Source organism: Sus scrofa, chromosome 5, assembly GCF_054392235.1.
Source record: "Sus scrofa isolate SSC_HxYL_T2T_F1_AM1 chromosome 5, Sscrofa_HxYL_maternal_Yorkshire_Landrace_v2.0, whole genome shotgun sequence".
Classification (NCBI taxonomy): domain Eukaryota; kingdom Metazoa; phylum Chordata; class Mammalia; order Artiodactyla; family Suidae; genus Sus; species Sus scrofa.
The window spans coordinates 111452677-111470970 of NC_139387.1; the positions used below are offsets into that span (position 1 = coordinate 111452677).

The following is an 18294-nucleotide window of genomic DNA, read 5'->3' on the forward strand; positions in this document are numbered from 1 at the left end:
CCTACGCCAGAGCCACAGCAACGCGGGATCCGAGTCACGTCTGTGACCTACACCACAGCTCACGGCAACGCCGGATCGTTAACCCACTGAGCAAGGGCAGGGACCGAACCCGCAACCTCATGGTTCCTAGTCGGATTCGTTAACCACTGCGCCACGACGGGAACTCCAATGTCTCAGAGTTTACAGCAACACTCAGCTGTACTTTGAATTGGATGAATGGATAGAGACAAGGAAATGGTCCTGATTTTAAGAAAAAAAAAAAAAGTCAAGATAGGCCCTCCTCCCACATACACACACTGTAACCCTAGGGGGCAGTGATTTTGAAGGTGACATCTCCAAAAGACGGCATGTTGACCCCACAGGAGACTTGGAAGACATTTGCTGTAACTGTCAATGCCTGTATTGTTTCTTGTGTTAATGGAAAAAAAAAAAAAAAATCACCAATCAGGCATTGGGAAGTATGTAGAGGAGGGGAGGCATGGTTCCCAGTCTTTCTCAAGGCCACCTCAGCATTTGCTTCATATCATTACTCTTCCCTTGGGAGCATCATTTAAAAAACACAACAAAAAACACAATTCAGAAACGCTGAGATTGGTGTGGATGGATGTGAAATACCACAGTATGTTTTAAATTGCAAATAAAGAAAAGTTATTTGAATCAAAAGGACAAACTTGTTAGTGGCGCTCTCCCTCCTAGCCAGTCTGACGATCTTGAATGCCAAGGTTCAGAGCTTCCCACAATGGCCCTTAGGGTCAATTGTCTGGAGGAGTCCTTCTTGCGTGAGAGCATCGTGATGTAGACATGTATGTGCCTGCTTACGATCTCGAATTATTAGCACGCCTGCTAAAATTAGCCACCATTTTCTTCAGTTGTCACCTGAGCATGGGGATACTTGGTTCAAGGTTTCATGTTTGTTTTTATCTTGTTAAACCTGTAGACGTAACGCTTGCTTCAAAACCCGAATCAACACCTATTTCTTCTAATGAAAACTATGGTGAAGAATCAAGTCTGCCTTCACAATCAAGTATTTGCTTATAATCCATAAAGTTCATCATTGCGAGGTGGAGAGGAAGAGGTCTCTCTTTAATTTGCACATAAGCATGAATAAGCATGTAGGTGCATGCACACGGGTGTGTAAGTATGTGTGCTCTAAGATATTTTCTGAGTATCTTGAAAAAGTTACCAGGGATACTGGCTGCCTGATAAACCTCCTGTTTCCCAGAGGCCCAGGTCACGTTAAGACCCTGTGAACAAGAACTCAGAGTCCCCTGCGCACCAGTGAATGCCCTTGGTGGCTTTGCGTTGAAAGGCAAATTCAACAGCACAAGCCATCCACGTAACGAGCCTTGCTGTGCAGCCTGGAGACTTGGCCTGCTGCCACCAGCACCAGACAAAGCAACCAGAGGTGGGTCTCAGACCGTCCAGAGCACGGAGGATGAGAACAGACACTCTGAATGGTTTTTTATATGCTAGAATTACCCATTTCTACATGTGCACTTTCATACAATGTGGTTTGTAGATTTCTAACTGTGATTTTACTAGCAGACATATTGTCTGCAGCCTCACACACAAGAAATATCAAAACTATCACTAGAATTTCTGCATTATAAAATTTCCTAGGACTAACCAAGAGAGATGAATCAATCCTTATCAAGAAAGGTGTGCCTTGCTCGCTCTATACCAATTCGCCACATAGTAGGGCAGATCTGTTGGTGCGCTTGAAAGATCAGCTCTCTCAGGAAGCTCTAACATGCATGGTGTGAAAGGAAGGGTGAAATAAAACCCAAGATTATTCAAAGCCCAGTAAATACCCTGCAATACGTCGTTCCTTTCGTCTTTTCCCAGTAAGACTGAAACCCAGAAACTTCTTTTGAATGTTTTCAATATTTTCTTTTCCTATTTTGTTCTCATCAGGATTAAATCACCACAGTGAAATCCCCAACAGTGTAACTCAACTGCTGCAGCAAATGACCCTGCACGTCAGAGCGAAGCACAAAACCATTTTTTTAATGACACTGAAACAATGACATTACACTTCTAAGATATTTATTCTTGATACAACTCATGTTTACTGCAAAAATATATGTGGTGTCTACTGCTGCCTCTAGAAATGTAATTTGATTAATATAAAAGGATATTAAGAATGAGTCTGAAAGTCTTGATTATTAATTACGCCTATCACAAAGTGAATTCTCTCTAATGATTTATTAACCACTGCAGGTAGCCCGACATGAGTTCTCACAGAAACTGGATAAAATTACATGGGAAATTACTATTCTGTACAAACTAGATAAATTTTCCCGTGTTATAGACATGCCGAAGTCATCAAGAAAGCAGCAAGCAATGTCATTTCACTCTTCTAATGTCATTCTGATTTTCCTATTTTAATCCAAGGGAGATGATAAATAAGAAATCTTTTAAAAATTACATTGTGTTTTCAGATGAGTAAGTATATTTATTATTTTATTGAGAAAAGGTAATTTGTTGTGCATCTTTCTAAACATTCTCTTCATTATCTGTGAATACAATTTTCTAGGATGAAAAATAGCCCGTTATTCAAATATTTTTGTTTTCTCTAATTTTCTAATTAAAGAAGATCAAGTCTGATTCCATTGCCTACTCATTTTTAAAAACTGTTTTAAAACATCTTAAAGATGGCATCTAAATTTTCATAGGGAAATTTAAAGATTTTTTGCATTTTTTTTTGCATGATGGTTTATGTCTTTTATCAAAAAAAGATAAGCACCACGCATTACATACCACGTTAATGAAGTACATTGCACACGCCACTCATGTACCACAGAGTCTCACACTGAAACTGGTTTTCTGGTGATGGAGACAATGTGAGGAGGGCTACAGACATGCTTCCTAGAGTTCAGGTACCATCAGGATTTAATATGAAATACCTATCAAGTCTGCTTTGCTCTATATTCATTTAGTGATCAACAATGCGTTTCACAGAGGAGACGGCAACCTGAGGTTATTTAAAGGATGAACAGTAACACTCTGGGATAACAAGCAGATTTTGAGCATATTCCAAGGTTCACTATGATGAGAAAGTCAGTCCACGTGCTTTTGTCAAATTATAAAGTCTCCATAAATGTTGGTAATTCACTTCCTAACAAAATTTACAGGATCCTTCAGAGGACTAGAAACACAGTAAATATGACCATCACTTTTCACAAGAAGGTGCTGTATCAATATTGCTCAACTTCCTTCCCAAATTATTGTGTCTTTCCTCAAGTGGAATGCGCCAGTTGATCGACTGTGTGGCAATCCACTTAAGCTCCCCAGGAGCGAACTTCACCCAGGGCTACGAAGAGAACCATCAGCTCTACGAGCCTGACGGATGGATTGTCGCTCATCAAAAGAAACCGCCAAGATGAGTCCACTTTGACAAATCAGTGTTAAAATTAAATTATGGATCACGAATAAATGATAATTGTGTTGACCCTTTTGGATCGAAACAAACCTTACCCACATCCTATTTTGTAGGGCCTGAAAGCTCCAAAGGGTTTTCACATTTTTTAAAGGTAGAAAGGAAGGAAAAATGGCAAGAAAAAATATGCTAGAGAAGCTGAGTGTGATCTGCCTAAAACATACACCACCTGGTTCTTCGCAGAAAAAGTTTGCTGTTTGTGATCTAGATACCGCAATAACAAGTTGTTTCTCATCTCTCAATTTAACAAAGGTACTAAATATGTATTTCCGTTGATGGATATTCAAAATTTTAATTTTTCATATTGACATATACTTTATGTACAATAAACTTCACATATTTAAAGGATATGATGTATGAAAAACAAAAATAAACAAACGAAACCTAATCAAACTTAGAAGCTTTTGCACAGCAAAGGACACCATAAACAAAACAAAAAGACAACCTCTAGACTGGGAGAAAATATTTTCAGATGATGTAACTGACCAGGGCTTCCTTTCCAAAATATACAAACAGCTCATACAACTCAACAACAACAAAAAATCCAATTGACAAATGGGCAGGAAACCTAAACAGACATTTCTCCCAAGAAGACATACGGATGACCAACAGGCACATGAAAACACGCTCAACATTGCTCATTATTAGAGAAACGCAAGTCAAAACTACAATGAGGTACCACCTCATACTAATCAGAATGGCCCTTATTAAAAAGTCTACGTGTAACAAATACTGGAGAGGGTGCGGAGAAAAGAGAACCCTTCTACACTCTTGGTGGGAATGTAAATTGGTACAGCCATTATGAAGAATGGTATGGAGGTTCCTCAAAAAATTAAAATTAGGAGTTCCCGTCATAGCTCAGTGGTTAACAAATCCGACTAAGAACCGTGAGGTTGGAGGTTTGATCCCTGGCCTTGCTCCGTAGGTTAAGGATCTGGTGTTGCTATGAGCTGGGGTGTAGGTCACAGACATGGCTCGGATCCCATGTTGCTGTGGCTGTGGTATAGGCCGGCAGCTACAGCTCCGATTAGACCCCTAGCCTGGGAACCTCCATATGCCACGGGAGCAGCCCAAGAAATGGCAAAAAATACAAAAAAAAATTAAAATTAGAATTATCTGATAATCCAGAAATTCCACTCCTGGGTATATATGCAGACAAAACTAATTCAAAAAGATGCGTGCAGCCCTATGTTCATTGCAGCACTATTCACAATGGCCAAGACATGAACACAACTTAAATGTCCATTGACAGATGAATGGATAAAGAAGATGTGGTTACATATATACAATGAAATACTTAACCATAAAAAAGGACAAAATAATGCTATTTGGAGCAACGTGGATGAAACTAGAGACTCTCATACTAAATGAATTAAGTCAGAAAGAGAAAGACAAATACCATATGGTAACCTTTATGAGTGGAATCTAAAACATGACACAAATGAACCTACCTATGAAATAGACTCGCAGACATGGAGAGTAGACTTGTGGTTGCCAGTTGGGGAGGGTGGGTGGAGGGAAGGATTACGAGTTTGAGGTGAGCACATGTGAACTATCACATACAGAATGGATAAACAGCAAGGTCCTACTGTATAGCTCAGGGAACTATATTCAACATCCTGAGATAAACCATAGTGGGAAAGAATGAAAAAAAATATATATATATGAATCTATATCAGATTACATGTGTATGAATCTATATCAGTTATGCATATATATATATATCTGAATCACTTTGCTATACAGCAGAAACTAACACATTATAAATCAATTATACTTCAGTTAAAAAAATAAAAAGAGTATATGCTTTATGAGTTTTCTGATGAAACTATCATTCTAATCAAGCTATCAAACATTTCCAATACTTTCAAAATTTTCTTCACGCTTCTTGAGAACTCATCCCTCCCTCCATTCCTTTCCCCAGACAACAGATCTTTCTATGATCATAGAATTTTATATAAATAAAATCATGGCACACAACCTTTTTCAACTGGCTTCTTCCATGCAACATCATTTTGAGATGCATCTGCCTCTGGTGGGATTTGTAAATTGTTCCACTTTACTACTGAGTAGGATTCCCATTTAATTTTTTTGATGGGCATTTTTCTTGGGTAAATACACAGAAGCAAAATTTCTCAGCAATATGGTAACTATATGCTTAACTTTATAAGAGACTGTCCAACTGTTTTCCAAAGTATTTGTACCACCGTATATTCCCCATAGCATCCCTGTCCCACAGCCTTTACACTTGCTATTGTTACTTTTTAAAGCAGTAATAGATTATCAAGTTATCTCACTGATGGGTTAATCTGCGTTTTTCCTAGCGACTAATGACAAAGACTCTCTCCTCCACCCAACTGTAGTCAGGCTTCTTGAGCCTTTCTTGACTAAGCCTCTCCCTCAGCCTGTAAAAACTGCAGAGTCCCCGCACACAGGATTTCGTCCACCCTCTGTGCTAAGAGACTTGAACCAACACTAGCCTGGTTTCTGACGTCTCAGTCCTAGGATGACTTAACATGCTGATGGGCAGATAGGGCCTGGATCTCCTCTTAGACAGTTTAGAAGCTTTGCCATCACAAATCCTTCCTCCACCCTTCGAGATAGAAATCCATCCCCTCGACCTGTCTTCTCAAGGACCCAAGAGCCGGTTCTTTGAAAGGCGAACATTCAGAGGTCTGTCCTCTTGCTGCCAGTCCCTGTGGGAGGATTGGAGCCACTTCCCTGGGCGTCATGACCATCTCCTGTCGTAGGGATACAAGTCGGTGTCTCCTCCAGAGACGTGCCAATTAACCAACCCCGGTGGCCTGGTCATGTTAACTAACCCCCTCCTTCCTGCTTCTGTCAACTCCTACCTCCATGACTTGCTCAAGCCCCCACTCCCTCCCCCCTCTCCTTTTAAGACCCTGAACACCTCTGCACAAATCAATACTGACCTCAGTTCACACAGGACTCTTCCTTGCTGCAACAGTAGCACTGATAAAATCTGTCCCTACCACTTGAAGGAGGGTCTGGCATAGGTTCTCTCTGATACTAAGTATCTTTGATACTGCGTATCTTTTGATGTGCTTATTGGCCATTCACATACCTTCTTTTGTGAGTGCCTGTTCAGATCTTGGCCATTTACTATGGCCTTCCCATTACGGAGTTGTAAGATTCTCCATATATTCTGAGTACAAGTCCTTTTACTATGTACACATACATCTGTACATGTATGCAAAATAATTTTTTGCCAGTCTGCAGCATGACTGTCATTTTCTTCACGGTAGCCTTCAAAGAGCGAAAGTTTAAATTTTGAGGAAATCGAATGTGAACATTTTCCTTTTATGGTTTTATATTAGCAAGGATTCTAACAGAACCAATAGGGTGTGTGTGTGTGTGTGTGCACTGCACGTGTGTGCGTGTGTAGAACCACAGATATATAGAACCAACAGGACATGGCCTGATAATCCTGTGTCCATCTATATACACAGAGATCCTATTGATTTTGTACCTGTCTCTACATATCTACATATCAGTTTGTGGAGATATATCTATACACCTATAATCTCCATCTATATCGACATAATATACAGAGATATATTTATTATATGGAATTGATTCCTACAAATGTGGGGACTTGAAGAAGCCAACATCTGTAGTGTAGAAAGTAAAACAGAAACTATCTTTTAAAAGCCTAATGGTTACATCAGGTCAGGTCAAAGCGAATTAACTGGATGACGCACTTACATATTTACCATCAGTCTAACTCTCTGAAGTTTGTTCTCCTGGGATCTGTCCACACCGATGTAAACTAGCCCTTGGCTCCTTTGCCACCTGACCAAACTCACATTCGGCTGAAAGTCACAGCCAAGTTTTGGCACAAGGGAGAAGGAAAAAAAAAAAAAAAAAAGGCAGAGGGACCTCAGGACTCCGGCATTGAATGGAGGTGCTCTGGAGACCTGGGATAGGGCGACAGAAAGCTCACAGTGAAGAAATGAGGATGAGGGAGCTTTCCCGCTGGTGGCACCCAGAGCCCAATTCATCACATAAACACCTCAAGCTCATTAAACCCTGGCGCTCCGTGAAAGCCCCAGGTTCATTACTTCAAATAATATGAGGACAGGAAAAGTAAGTGGCTTCTGGGAAGAAAGCAAAAAGGACGTTTCATGAGAAAGCTGTTTTCTCAAATCGTGACCTCAGCTATTCCAGAAAAGGAAAACTCATCAAAGATACACCCTTTTAAAAATACTTGAAAAGATGTGAGCTGCACACAAGTGCAAAGAGGGGAGGTTTTCCTCATTAAACGGTGGGTGAAGCTTAACAGAGGAGAGTCATGCTGGGGGAAACGCAATTCCATGTTAGTAAAAGGGTTTTCTTTCAACACATCATTGACTGTCAGCACAGACGAGTGAAATAGCCCCGGACGAGGACACTCTGTCTCAAGCTTTTCGTCCTAGTTGTGCTAAAGACACAGAGCAAGCAACAGAAGGACAAAGCTAATTCTCCACAAGGCACTTCCACATTTCTCATCTTAATAAATTGAGAATACGTAATAAAATAAAAAACCTTGGAAGAGAGGTTTTTAAAAAAAGAAGAAAAAGAAAACCATGAAAGGTAGGTATTGGTATCTCCACCCTAATGATGAGAATTAATTTCAGATAAGAGGCTTCCCCGAGTCACGCAGCCAATGGCAAACCCAGGCAGAGAACTCAAGTCTCATTTCCAAGCCGTGTTTCGCCCCGACATCATCTGTCTCAGTAACTAACTCAAGCATCCTCTCATCTACTCATTAAAACTTCTTGAGGAGTTCCTGTTGTGGCTTAGTGGTTAATGAACCTGACTAGGATCCATGAGGATGTGGGTTCGATCCCTGGCCTTGCTCAGCGGGTTAAGGACCCAGCGTTGCCCTGAGCTGTGGTGCAGGTAGCAGACGGGACTCAGATCCCCTGCTGCTGTGGCTGTGGTGCAGGCCGGCGGCTACAGCTCTGATTGGACCCCGCGCCTGGGAACCTCCATAGGCCGCGGGGGCGGCCTGAAGAGACCCAAAAAGACGAAAAACACACACTCACTGAACACCTACTATACTCCAGGAATTATGCCACAGGTTTGAGGCAGAAGGATGAATTACACATGATCCTCGCCCCCCGGGAAGGTGTCTCATCCGCAAGGAAACGCGTGAACAAGTAGAAACTGGGCGCCACTGGTTCTTACCCACACGCACGATTTTAAGAACCAAGTGCCTTGCGAAGCCATCTCCCCAAATCTCCAAGTGCTCCTAACGCCCCCACAAGTCTCATTACTAAATGTCGGCTTGTGCGGATTTGAGAACTAGCGACCAACAGTCCATAGGGACGTAAGGATACTGTCGGACATGCGCGGTACTGACCTGCAGGGTCACCTTTTTGAAACACTTGAATCAGGTGCTAATTTCTCCAGCATCACGGACGGGGGCTTCCTTGAAAACAGGCAAGATCTTGGCACTGCATTCGCACGCGGCAGGGCCCGGCTGGAGCTCAGGAGTCCTCGCCCTTCCTGACAAGGTATTTGCTCTCCGGTTTACCAGGGACCCCCTTCTCTCATGTCACCTACTTAACCTACGTCATCCATTTACTTTACCTGCCTGGCCATCAGCCCACTTTTCCTCTCCTCCAGCCCTGACCTTCTCGACTGGTCACCACGATACTCAGCTCTAATCACGCCCATGATCCGCAGAATTTTCCCAGGAGGATGCGTCGCCAGGAGCCGCCAGGGAAGATGCTGTGGTCGAGTGGAGAGAACGTGTTCGCTTGTGAGCCAGGCTTTCGGCAGGGCTGCACACCACCACTGCTTCTGCTGAAAGCTCTCTTCCAAGTTTTTCCTTCCATCCCCCTCAGCCCACCCCTGGTTCATGCACCCATCTGTCCACAGAGACCGAGTGCAAGCGTGTATCGCTCAGGGTCTGGTTGAAATATAGCAGCCACATTAGTGATTCCACAGAGAACTGATAATAGGGAATTGGTTCAACGGGTACGAGGACCAAAAAGCAAGAGGGGACATCAAAGGAACACAGTGACTGTGGAAAGCAGCCGTCGTCCCCAGCCTGGGGCACGCAGGAGCAATGCCAGGATTCTCACAGCCTAGGAGCTTGGAGGAGAAGAGCCTCAAAGCTGGGACTTGACCTGTGAGGTGGGGGTTGCCCCCCGGCTGCCCCTGGCACCTTGGGATCGGTCATCAGACGTGGTACCCGGGAAGTGCTGTTAGACACACAACAGAGCAAACGGGGGAGGAGGACTCCCTTCCCCGCTCCTGCATCCCCATCTCCCGTGAGTGCAGAGAGGGCAGGAGCCCAACCCAGCATTGCTAAGCGTAGAGGACACAGATTCGGAGGCGAGGGTGAGAGCTGAGAATCAGCACGAAGGCATCGGGTCCCAGTGCCCTGCTTTTAACAGCTGAGGCTGTGTGAGGACGTGTTCTTGGCTTTTCTTCCCTCGAGTTCCATTTTCTCCCAGAGTGGTTCTGGGTCCCTCATACAAACCTGTTTCTGGAAGATCTACCCACCGCCCAGGGTTATCAGGCGTGTTGACCTCCAAGGCGTGAACGGCAAAACACCAGAGTGGTACCCAAATCTTTAGAATGATGTGCAATTACTAATCATCAAAGGTACATACAGTACACAGCAGTGAAAACAAAGAAACAGGGGGTAACATTTGACCCGTGGGACAGTCCGTGGACTCGCAGGGGAGAGAAGAGTCCTGTGGACACAGGCAGCAACCTCGTCCCCTTCCCGTCCTCCCTTCCACTCTACCCTCCGAAGCACTGCTGAGTTGCTGCCTTGCTGGCTTGCACTTGCTCACCCGCGCCTATGCCCAGAATGCTCTCCCGGCCTCGCCCCTTGTCTGCCTCCTCATCCTCATTTTTTATTTATTCTTTTTTAATTTTACTTTCTTTTTTTTTTTTTTTTTTTGCTTTTTAGGACTGCACCCGCAGCACACGGAAGTTCCCAGGCTAGGGGCCTAACACCACAGCCACAGCAACGCGGGATCTGAACTGTGTCTGCGACCTACACCACAGCTCAAGGCACCACAGGATCCCTGAACCAATGGGTGAGGCCAGGGATCGAACTCCAACCTCATAGGACACTAGGTGGACTCTTTTCGCTGGGCCACAATGGGAACTCCCTCATCGTCTTTTAAAACCCCGCTCACACATCACCACCTCAAGGAGTCTGTCCTAAGCCCACCCTTCTCTGGGGCTGTTTCTACGGCTCCCACTGTTATGCAAATCTTGGATATCATAATCATTTTGCTTCAATTCTGATAACGGGTTTTTGAGGAAAGAGCATAAATTTTCACTTTTAATACCACCCATGCTTGATAACTACTGGCCTTCAGCAAAGTTAGGATATTGCGAAGAGTCTGAAAGGCCAAGTCAAGAAGAGTCTGGCTTTTTTTCCTACAAGGAAAAGGCAATCATTCTCGCCCTCTCTCCTCCGAATGGAGTAATGTTCCTATAAAGCTTTCACTACGGAAAAACGGCGCTCCCTCGGCGGCTCAGTGGTTCACAAATCCAACTAGGAACCGTGAGGTTGTGGGTTCGATCCCTGGCATTGCTCAGTGGGTGAAGGATCCCGCGTTGCTGTGGCCCTGGCGTAGGCCAGTGGCTACAGCTCCAATTGGGCCCCTGGCTGGAGAACCTCCATATGCCGTGGGAGCGGCCCTAGAAAAGGCAAAAAGACCAAAAAACAAAAACTTTCACTGAGAAAAAAGTCGGTCTAAAATGCAAATTATTTATTCATGTGGCTTTCAGAGTCTTTAATAATTTGTTCGACATTACTAAGACATTATTATAATTAAGACAGCATTACATGACACTTTTCTAAAATGCCTTAGGACCACCCTTTATTTCTCTTCTGCATGGCTCTATCCATTCTCACTACTTCCTACCATCACCTCTCAAAAGCCCAGGTACAGCTTTTTTCCTCTTCCCAGCAAAATCATAGGAACCTTGCTGTTTTCCTTAAAGCCACAAGCCCATCCGCAGCTGCAGGGCCCTCCATGGCTGTCCCAAGTGCAAAGCACTTGCCAGAAGAGACAGGAATGCACACGGCACATCTCTTCACAAGTGAAGCCTCCCCCTGGGCTGCAACTCTCAGGGCCTTAGTGCCCTAAAAGCCTGCGGAAAAACCGTATTGAAAAGGGGCTACCAGCAGAAAATGAAAAATGAGGGGAAATTCTGGAAAATGGAGGCAAACACATGGCAATCCACAGATTCAACCCACCCCATCAAAGTGCCAATAGCATATTTCACAGAACTAGAATAATTTTAAAATTTGTATGGAAACACAAAAGACCCCAAATAACCCAAACAACCTTGTAAAAGAACACAGCTGGAGGAATCATGTCCCCTGACTTCAGACAATGCTACAAAGCTACAACAATCAAAACAGTATGGTCACGGCACCAAAACAGACACATGGATCAATGGACTAGACTATGACGCCGATGAAAGAGATCAAAGAGGACACAAACAGATGGAAAGACATATCATGCTCTTGGATTGGAAGAGTCATATTATCAAAATGACTATACTACCCAAGGCAGTCTACAGATTCAATGCAATCCCTATCCAATCACCAAGGACATTTTTCACAGAAAATGTTCTACAAGGCTAGAAACCTCATTAAAAAGAGAGCTTATCTTTCGCAGTGGTTTCCAGATAGTCTTGGTTGGAGAGTCATTAGATAGGCTTGTGTCACGGGCCCACCCCAAACCAATTGTGTGACCTGCGTGGGCGATGGAAGGAGGTGCCTTCCAGGAACATTCTAGGGCTGAAGCTGAGCAGGTAAACTCAGCACTAGTGGAATGAGAGGAGTAGTCCCACGGAGGAAAGTTAATGTTCCACTGGAGAATGGAAGATGCGAGGGATTCACTCATTCAGTAAATATTTATTGGGTGCTTAATATGTGTATGCCTTTTTTTTTTTTTTTTTTTTTTTTGTCTTTTGTCTTTATAGGGCGGCACCCACGGCACATGGAGGTTCCCAAGCTAGGGGTCTAACCAGAGCTGCAGCTGTCGGCCTACACCACAGCCACAGCGATGCCAGATCTGAGCCCTGTCTGAATAGATTTTTGTTGTTGTCTTTTAGGTCTGCACCTGCAGCATATGGAGGTTCCCAGGCTAGGGGTCTAATTGGAGTTACACCTGCCAGCCTACACCACAGCGATAGCAACACTAGATCTGAGCCGTGTCTGCAACCTACACCACAGCTCACGGCCAAGCTGGATCCTCAACCCACTGGGCAAGGCCAGGGATTCAACCCGCAACCTCATGGTTCCTAGTCAGATTCATTAACCACTGAGCCATGACAGGAACTCCTGAATAGACATTTTTCCAAGGAGAAAATGCAGAAGGCCAGTAGGCATGTAAAAAGATTCCCGATGTTTCTAATCACCAGGGAAAGGCCCAGGGCAGTGGGTTAAAGGATCCAGCATTGCCACAACTGCGGCATAGGTCACAACTGCAGTTGGATGTGATCCCTGCCCTGGGAGCTCCCTATGCCACTGGTGGCCAAAAAAAGAAAATAAGAAAATTCTAGATGGATTAAAGATCTAAATGTTATTAACTATTAGGAAGTTTTGAACTTCTGGTTGAGGGAGGCCTCCCTAAGCAAGGGGGGGGGACATATTTTATTTGTTTATTTATTTATCTTTTGCTTTTTAAGGCTGCACTCTCGGCACATGGAGGTTCCCAGGCTAAGGGTCGAATCAGAGCTCTATCTGCTGGCCTACACCACAGCCACAGCCACACCAGATCCGAGCTATGTCTGCCACCTGCGCCACAGCTCACAACAACGCCAGATCCTTAATCCACTGAGCAAGGGCAGGGATCAAACCTGCATCCTCATGGATGCTAGTCAGGTTCGTTAACCACTGAGCCACAATGGGAACTCTGGGGGAAAACTTGTTTTTAAAAAGGAATTATATAATATATACAGGTATGGTCCTCGTTGGTTCTCTATTTGGCACTACCTTTTCTTGGGCCTGTTTTATACAGTTTGATTCCAGCAGTTTGAATGTATGTTAACATGTACCTAATTTGCCATCTGGCTCAGATATACTTCTACCGTTACCCTTCAACCCTGTTCTATCTTTCAGTATTTTCTCGGAAACTTTAACATGTTCATTCTGCCACATGAAATACCTAAACTGGCCAGTTCAAAACACACTGAACTGATGATTAAAACTCTGCTCCGTTTGGACGTCAGCTGGGTAGAGAGCATCAGACTTAGGATGAAGATTTTCCTACCGCTGAACACGGTACTTTGGATTTGCAAACGCCAGTTGCACACCTCAGGCCACACTCATCACCTCCCTTTCCAAGACCTGTTTTGATTTTTATGCTCCCTCACTTGGTGATATTTGCACTGCTGCACATGCTTAAACCCAATGTCATTTGCACTCACTCTTTTTCACTTCCCACAACCAAAGGGTCGCCAAGTCCTGCTAATACCTATCTGGAAAGTATCTCTCATATCCTTTCTTCATCCATCTCTAAACTGCTAAGCCAAGTTACCATCTCTTGAATAAACTGTCGTTTATGTCCCTTAATTGGCCTCTGCCTCCAATCTCCAACCCTCCTAAAACCTATTTCTCATGCTGCCTCCAGAACTAGAGTTTTAAAACATAGATGTGACGAAGGCAATCCTTCTGATGGACAGTTTCAGTGTTTCCAATATAATAAAATCAGCCACATTTCATCCTGTCCCAATTTATCTTTCTGGTTCACCCCTTCTTCCAAAACATACGTACACACACACTCTGTGCTCTAACCATACGGGTTTACTTGCGGTCTCCTGGACACCCTGCCTCCTGTGTGTCTTTGAAAATGCTCTGCTCCGCACCGTCCAGCATGGTGGCCACTGGCCGCATGGGGCTCGAGAGCACCTGCAATACGCCTCCTCCACTGGAGGTGAACGGTCAGTGTCAAAGGAGGTTCACTCAAGTTCAAAGATTTCATCCCAAAGTTAATGGCAAATATCTCAACAATGTTGTATTAAAATTACATGTTGATAAAATTGTGGAAAGTGTAGTAAGAACGATGTAGTGGCTAGCAAGGGTTAGATACAATGTATTAAAATTAATTGTATCTGTTTCCTTTCACCTTTTTTTAATGTGGCTTCCCGAACAGCTATGTTTTCACACATGGCTCCAACTGTTTTCTATTAGACAGCACTGCATTAATCCGTTTCTCCCCTTCTGATAAAACTTAATTGTGCTTAAAATCCTACCTCAGTGGTTAACAAATCCGACTCGCATCATGAGGACACAGATTTGACTCCTGGCCTCACTCAGTGGGTTAAGGATGCAGCGTTGCCATGAGCTGTGGTGTAGGTCACAGACACGGCTCGGATCCTGCATGGCTGCGGCTGTGGTGTAGGCAGGCAGCTCTAGCTCTGATTCAAGTGACCCCTTGCCTGGGAACCGCCATATGCTGCAGGTACGGCCCTAAAAAGACAAAAAAAAAAAAAATCCTACCTCAGATGTCACCCCCCCTGTGAAGCCTTCCCAGCTACCCCACTCTAGAAAAAAATGATTTCCACCTTTCTCTTAACTTCGGTCACAGCCCTGACCTCAGTAGAATGTGATTGTTTGTAAGTCTGTCTTTACCGTTTTTTAATCTTTGCATCAGTTGATTCCTTACTCTCCAAATAGGCTCAGTGCTCAATCAACATGTGCTTGTTAACTGGGAGGAACAAATAGTTCTATCAAAAACTGACACTAAGGATAATCACCAAAAATAATCACAAGACTTACCCCTGGGCTCACTGCACACAGGACAGCAAAGGAACATGTTTCACGTAATTCCAATAAGAGAAAGTTTTTGGTTTGTCAGGAAACCAAACATTTTCCTAGCACTACCTCGAGGAGGGATTTATTGCCTGAAACCTTCTATGAGCCACTGAGCCGCACAGTACGTCAGGTCTTTAATCGGGAGTCGACAGATAATACAGAAAACTTCCATATATGGCCATTTCTTATATGAAGGAACACTGCAAGCCGACAGCATAGTATTATAGCTCTGCAGAAAGCATTTTATAGACTAGGGTAAGTCAGTTCAAATGAAGCTCCCTGGTGATCTCATTTGATAAAAAGAATCCAGAAAATACAGTTGGATTTTTTAAAATCCACTCTCATAATCTTTCAATTGGAACGTCAATTATAATTTATTAAAATTATTGATATTGTTGGGTTCATATGGCTTATCACAGTCTTTGATTTTCATTTATGCTATGTGTTTTCTCGTTCCTTTATTCATTTCTTTTATTCCTTTGAATTGTTTTTATTACTCCACTTTTTGCTGTATTAGCTTTTTAGTTAGGTATTCTTTGATCTTTCCTTTAGTGATTATCCTACTATTAGATACAATTTATAATTGTATTAAAATCTATGGTATTGAACAAAGAAAATATTTAAACAGAAAGGACATAAAATTCAATGAAAATGGGTAGGAAAGGATATAATATATACTAACCAGAAGAAAGCTAGTGTAGCAGTATTAATATCATATAAATATGATCTTAAGACAAAAGCATTACGTCATGACAAAGAAACAATTCACCTAAAGAAACAACGAGCCTGAACCTGCAGTTAGTTAACAACTGGGCTAGAAGAGATGTTGAAAAATTGACAAAAATATAATAAGAAATTATAAATCCATAATCAGAATGGATGATTTTCACATCCCTCTCTCAGCAATTTATAGATAAAGCAAACACAAAGTAGTAAGAATATTAAGGATTTCTCAAAATAAGGAAGAAGCATGGTCTAATGGAAATATATAGTCGTATATGTATTATATAAATATATATTCATATGTATATGAATCCTGAACACAGTTTTAGAAACACATGAAATACTTAGAAAATCTGACCTTATACTAAGTCATAAAGAAAATCTCAATACGAACCCCTAAATCAGCGTAATACCACATGGCCTACTCACAAGCCATTCAAAACTGAATATAGTAACGACACGGTAACTTCCCAAAATACCCACCAATTTTAAAATGTAATTGTAAGATGTCTGTGAATCGAGAAGTCAAATGGAAATTGGAAAACATTTTAAGATGGAATAACATGAAAATATTATATATGAAAACCTATAACATGCAGCTAAAGTGGTACTTAGCAAGTTGCCCACACTGGTCAAGGCACAGATTAGAAAAGACAAATGACTGAAAATAAATGCTTTTAACATAGGAAATGGGGGAAAAAAAAGGCACAAAAAAGAAGTTTTGGCCAAAAGGAAAGCCAAAAAAAGTACACAAAAGGAAATAATAATAATTTGTTAAAATAAGAAACAAAGAAATACTAAAGTATTTCAATAAAACTTAAAGAGAGGATTACTAGAGAATCACACATACACACATACAAACCAAAAACCAGTCATTTTTGAAAAGCTAACAAAACAAAAAATGCCTCACAAGTTTGATTAGGGGACCAAAAAAAAAAAAAAAAGCACAGTTATATTAGGAATTTAAAAAAGGGATTCGATAGACTTTTTTATAATTACATGTATTAGTTTTAACCCTTTTAGTTATAAAAGATCAAAAACCCATCATAAAATGACTTAAATAAATATTGAATTTAGTGGCTCATATTATAAAATCCACAGCTAGGTATGGCTTTAGGTAGAGATTCACCCAGAGTTTAAATTACACTTTCATGACCCAAATTTAACCCTATTTCTCGCTTTCAATTCCATTCTCCTCCATGTTAGATTCCTTATTATCAGACTCTCCCTTCACGGCAGCACCACGAGAGCCAGGACCCTTGTAACAACATTCTGGAGCCCAGGTGGAAGGATCCCATTCCCAGCGTGTCAGTCGAAGCGTGATTGCATTTCATTGGTTCTGACTGGCTCCGGAGCCCATCCCTAACCCAGTACCTGCAGCCCAGGGAACACGATGCTCTGGTTGGCTGAGCTGGAATCACTGCATCTCTGCTGGAGTGGCAGCATGAAGGGTAGCACATTCACCAACATCAAGGCACAGTCAGAGGAGATCGGTGAATGGCTGCTCTGGGGCAAAAAAAAAAAAAAAAAAAAGAAAGAAAGAAAGAAATACACCAGGATTTCAGGTTGTATTTTAAATGCGACTTCAACCCTACGAGCCCACCAAGATGAGTTAACTGCCAAATATCCTTCCATAGAACAAACAAAAGTTCATCTGTTGCATGGAATGATTCTGTACTATCCAGTGCACCTCAAAGCTACAGCCAGAGGTGACTGTTCAGTTTTGCGTAAATATGGTGTTACCATATTTTCTTTTTTTTTTTTGTCTTTTTTTTTAGGGTCGCATCCATGGCATATGAATGGTTCCCAGGATGAGGGTCAAATAGGAGCTGTGGCCGCTGGCCTGCACCACAGCCCCAGCAACGCCAGATCCAAGCCACATCTGTGACCTACACCACAACTCATGGCAACGCCGGATCCTTAACCCACTGAGCCGAAGCCAGGGTCAAACCTGCGTCCTCATGGATGCTAGTCCGATTCGTTTCCACTGAGCCACGACGAGAACTCCATAGACCTGTCCTTTTTGACAGGTATTAGCCAACCGATTCAACAACTTCTCAACGTGAAGTCCTAAATCACTGAGCTCCTTTCAGGGAGGTCTTTAATACACCAAATATCTTGAGTTAAAAATACCCCAGGAGGAGTTTCTGCTGTGGCTCAGGGGGTTACAAACCTGACTAGTATCCTTGAGAATCCAGGTTTGATCCCCGGCCTCACTCAGTAGGTTAAGATCCAGTGATACCTCAAGCTATGGTGTAGTTTGCAGATGAGGCTTAAATCTGGTCTTGCTGTGGCTGCAGTGTAGGTTGGCAGCTGCAGCTCTTGA

General features: G+C 42.8%; 1 long non-coding RNA gene across 12 annotated transcripts in view; it reads right to left on the bottom strand.

Annotated features, from left to right (window-relative positions):
* Window positions 1–18294, bottom strand: part of LOC146403619 (uncharacterized) — a 112408-nt gene that overhangs the window by 84678 nt on the left and 9436 nt on the right. For 7 of the 12 annotated variants that reach the window (XR_014804622.1, XR_014804618.1, XR_014804620.1 and 4 more), the window contains one exon: window positions 17343–17474. This is a non-coding gene — a long non-coding RNA (uncharacterized LOC146403619). Of the gene's footprint in view, window positions 1–11120; window positions 12652–16037; window positions 17475–18294 lie in introns of those variants that run through there. The other 5 variants (XR_014804623.1, XR_014804626.1, XR_014804621.1 and 2 more) reach the window with 2 other exon arrangements.